Below are 5,077 nucleotides of genomic sequence, written 5' to 3'. Positions count from 1 at the left end.
CTTGGTTAGGGCATGAATGCATGACATCCCTAACCAAACAGTTAAGTAGCCTAACAGTGGAGTATTAGTAGGCTATTAGTTAAGTTGGTAAGTTTCAGGGGAGTCAAAATTATATGCAGATTTTCAACTGTGTGGGGATTAGCATCCCTAAACACCCCCCACCCCCACTACATTGTTCAAGAGTCAACTATATATGGGTGAGATTGTGTGTGTGTGTGTGTGTGTGCGTGTGTGCGTGCGTGCATATATACATACATATATATAAAGAGACAGAGAGATATATATTTTTTTCTTTTTCTTTTTTTTTTAAACAGTATTTGAAAGCTGTGATAACTCCAGAGTGTCTTCTGATACTGGATTATCGTAATTTAAATTTGGAGCAATGGCTGTTCCGGGAACTCCCTTCACAGTTAGCTGGAGGGGGTCAACTTGTCACGTACCCTTTACCTTTTGAGTTTAGAGCTATAGAAGCACTCCTGCAATATTGGGTAAGCCTGTTTTTATTTAGCTTCTTGAGTTTATTCTGGTTTTGAAATACTATTGAGTAGGAAGAGAAGTGGGTATTGTTTCTATGGCACTCTCCCTGACCACATCCTCCCCAAAACAAAAACATCTCTAAGAATCCTGTATGGAGAAAGTACTTAATTCTTAAACTTTATGACCCAATCAAAAAGAACTAAGACTCTAGGTATGCATAGTATCTTTAAGAGTCATTTTGTGACATTCAGTGAAGCATATTTCAAGTTAGCTACCCTTTATACAATTTTAATAACTGTTTTGAGAGGTGATAATTTAAAATACTTAACATCCTAAATATATAAATTAACATAGAAATAAAAAAAATTAAATCCATTCCATTTTATTCTCTAAATTAAACTATGTATATTGTAAGAGTGCTTACATGTGATAAATGTTAAATCATCCATCAGATCATTCTTTGATTTGTTTGTACAATCCTGTTTAGGGGGCAACTCAATGATGCCTCTGTTTGAGATCTAGATTGATGGAGGAACCACACACAGTTCTTCTAATGACTTTCTGTTAAATTGGTAGTCATCAGATGTCTAGAGATCCTGTCAGGCCCTGAGCAAGGGTAGTTTACTGCTTTCCTGGCCCCCATAAATCTTTCATTATATTTTCTTTCCCCTGTTAGTCAGGATAGTACTGTTCAGGAACTGGCTATTAGCAAGAGTTGGTGCTAGGAGCACGCTAACCAAAGTGGGAGAGGAGGAGGGTAGAGGGACATGAGGTGGGTGGGGATTGGGTGAACCTGGTACTCTTCTCTTTTGTCTGCCTTGTTCTGCTGACTCAGTGAGGGGCAGCACCAGCTAGTACCAGCCAATGAGATGGTGAGTAGTGGGAGCCTAGTTACTAAGCAGGGAAAAGGCTGAAGAGGGAAGGAAAAGAAGGTGTAAATAATGGTCAGCAGCAGGCTGCACAGGCTGGGTAAGCTCTCAGGAGCTCCTGTTGTTAGGTGAAAGGCAGGGCTCTCAATGAGGCAGCAGATAAGGAGGGGAAGAAGGAGGCTGGGCTGGCATGGGTCTCCTTCCTAGAGACTGGCCATGGGGAGAAGGGAGAGGGAACTCAGGTTGTCTGCTGATACGCATTCTTTACACCATTAAATGGGGTCCTGGAAAGGTTTCCTCTGAAAGAATATTACACATGAGCAATGCCAGCCACTCCCACAAGGGATGTTTTCAAATAAAGGAAAGCTCCCCATACCCACCTGAAGCACTGTGATATATCCTGAGCAGATACGTGTCACACAATCACCATTTGTCACCCGCAGCAGCCTCCCAACCACTACCTGAGTCTACACCTTGCTGGGCAGAGGGTTTGGCATCTTTTGGATATTGAAAAATTAGGCCTGTGACAGGGGATAGTGTGAGGTTGGTTAATGGATACAGAATTACAGCTAGATAGGAAGAATAAGTTCTAGTGTTCTATAGTGGGGCTAGTTGGCTATAATTAACAATAATTTATTGTATTTAAATGTCTAGAAGACAGGAGTTTAAATGTTCTCACCACAAAGAAATGATAAATTTTTGCAGTGATGGATATGTTAATTAGCCTGATTTGATCATCACAGTGTATATATATCGAAATATTAGTCAGTGCCCTGTAAATATGTATAATAGCATGTCAATTAAAACATTAAAAATAAATTTGGTCTGCCTCAGTTTGGCTGTCTAGTCCTTCCTCACATCCAAGGACTTCTGGACTTGGAAGCAGCTCCTCAATACACAAAATAAACAAGATGTCTGCAGAGGCACCCTGACTCTGGACTCCAGTTTCCAAATCAAAATATCTTAGCTTCAGAGTAATTGTGCTTCTGAGATAAACAGTATATGCTGGAGTTTATATCATTAATTTTACTGCTTAATTCAGTTGGTATTATGCTGTGTGCCAGCTGGTATTGCAGTGTTTCAATGTTTTAACAACTAGGACATCTATATTAGTGCATTTCTGCTGAATATCAACCATGCTTATGTTAACCTGAATAACAAGAAGTATACTTTTTTTTTTTTTTTTTTTTGCGGCTGGCCATTATGGGGATCCAAACCAGTGATCTTGGTGTTATAAGGCTGCACTCTAACCAACTGAGCTAACTGGCCAGTACTAGATTTTTAAATTTATAGTCAAGGGTCAGATCCCTGTACTGGCCAGGCACCATGAGAAGTATACTTTTGACTTTACACTGATTTGTTTTATTTTTTAAAGCCACAATTTTGTTTTAGTTTTCAAAAGAGCTTTGTTTGTAGAAATTTTGAACCATGTTCTGTTTACGAAGAACTTAGGTATTACTTATCAAATGTAAAGTTTGTGTTTTAATCAAAGGAATGGCAGATTTTATTTTAATTAATCAATCTGCCATTCCTTTCATAATAAATGTCTGTAGACTTTTATGAGAGTTGATTCCTTCTCAACCATATCTGAGCCTAATGACCACGTTATACATGGAACTTTGAACCCAAGAGGTCTGGTGTTTGAATTATCCAGAACAGGCATTCTAGCACTGACCATGCTGTGAAGTGTTACCAGCATGTCTAACTATTATGGATTTCTGTGTTGAATCAGAGTTGTCACTGATCCTGAGTATTCTAAAAAGATTGTTTTAATTCTTATGAAAGGTCATGTTGTTATCTAGATCAACACCCTTCAAGGGAAACTTAGCATTTTGCAGCCACTGATCCTTGAGACACTGGATGCTTTAGTGGATCCCAGACATTCTTCTGTAGACAGAAGCAAACTGCATGTCTTACTACAAAATGGCAAAAGGTAAATATGGATGATTTACCAAACTGGGAGCTAGAGGCAAATAAATTAAACTTCTTTCTCAGTAGTCTTAACAATGAAATATTTAGCATAAATTCAGATATAAAATTAGTGTGACTATTACCCATTTTAAAAATAACCAGTTTTGCTAATGGTAATGACATTTTTTACTTTATGGTTTACTCTCAGTAACTTTACTGCCGTATTTGGTTTTAATTATTAAAGTTTTGAGTTTCATAACTGTTTTTACAGTAGGAAAGTAGCCTAAGTGGGAAGTTGAGCTAAAGGGGAAACACAATCTAATGTTTATTGAAAAGATAATCCTGCATGCAACGCTATATAAGGCTCTCGTGCATATGTGATCTCAACCTTTTACCAACCCTGTTCAGTAATTGATAATTGTCCTCATTTTGAAGATGAGAAAACTGAGATTTAAGTAACTTGTTTCAACTTACACAGCTAGTAAATGGCAGATTTAAATTCAAATCCACTTCTCTGTCCTCCAAAGTCCATGTTGTTCTTTTTTTAAAAAAATCATAATACATTCCAGAATTTAAGTACAATATTTTAATTAATTTGTAGTACAAATGGAATAAATATGCTATCAGATTTGTGCCCCTGGGCTGGCCTGTGGCTCACTCGGGAGAGTGCGGTGCTGATAACATCAAGGCCCCAGGTTCGGATCCCATATAGGGATGGCCGGTTCGCTCACTGGCTGAGCGTGGTGCTGACAACACCAGGTCAAGGGTTAAGATCCCCTTACCGGTCATCTTTAAAAAAAAAAAAAAAAAAAAAAGATTTGTGCCCCCTAAAATCTCTTTAAGAATTAACAGTTAAAATTCCTGAATTAGTAGTTGTCCAAAAATATTGGCATGTTTTTATCAGTTATGAATAGTCTGCCCTTATGTCATCACTGCTATATTAATTAAGCATTAAATAATTCCCAAACCAGAAGTCTTAAATTCACAGTGATTGTGTGTTTCCAAGGTAAATAATACTTGCTAACATTTATATCTCTGATTAATTTTGCCTGTTAGCTTAGTTTTGGTTTGGCAATTGATTCTTAATTTGCGTGGTATATGTTGAAATATTTTTTTTACAAGTCAGTATAAAAATGTTCCCTAAAAAGTCACTATTCTTATGGTGAAAAATTTTTTATAAGTTTATACTGTTGACCATTTCTGTGTAACTATTCTTTTCTTTTTGCTTCCCCTATGTAACTATTCTTACAGTCTATCAGAGTTAGAAACAGATATTAAAATTTTCAAAGAGTCCATTTTGGAGATCTTAGATGAAGAAGAGTTGCTAGAAGAGCTCTGCCTGACAAAATGGAGTGACCCGCAAGTCTTGTAAGGATGTGATCATGCTTTGTCATTTCCTTAGGGTGGATCTTCTGTCTTTTCTTCTTCAGGATGATTTGCATAAGATAAATTAACATTTTTCTGGAATAGAGAATATAGGCATTTTCCATCCTCAGTTGTTAACTTTTTCCCTGTGTGGTGTTGAATCTGATTGAATTTAATGAGGATATATTGAATGCAGGCTGCATACCCAACACTGTGCTGGGTTTTGATGAGTATAAACACACAATTACTTCTATCTTCAGGGAACTGACCACCAAATGGACACAAATCTACCAAAATACCTGTAGGGAGTAGAGTAGAAGAGAGAAATCTATATGGAGGAGGGGAAAATAGGGGTAAATGGAGATAAGTAAAACATTGACATAAGTTGTGTAAGTTTGGTCTAATACAAAAATGCTTATCTTTTTTTTTTTTTTTTTTTTTTTTTTTTTTTCCGT

General features: G+C 37.0%; 1 long non-coding RNA gene across 1 annotated transcript; it reads left to right on the top strand.

Annotated features, from left to right (window-relative positions):
- The first annotated feature begins 319 nt into the window (after positions 1-319).
- Positions 320-4,619, top strand: LOC103584158. Its single transcript, XR_549939.1, has 3 exons — positions 320-488; positions 3,149-3,279; positions 4,509-4,619. It is a non-coding gene; the product is annotated as an uncharacterized LOC103584158 (long non-coding RNA).
- The last annotated feature ends 458 nt before the right edge of the window (positions 4,620-5,077 follow it).

This window comes from Galeopterus variegatus, unplaced genomic scaffold (genome assembly GCF_000696425.1).
Source record: "Galeopterus variegatus unplaced genomic scaffold, G_variegatus-3.0.2 Scaffold45865, whole genome shotgun sequence".
Classification (NCBI taxonomy): Eukaryota; Metazoa; Chordata; class Mammalia; order Dermoptera; family Cynocephalidae; genus Galeopterus; species Galeopterus variegatus.
This window is presented reverse-complemented; position numbering and strand designations above follow the sequence as displayed.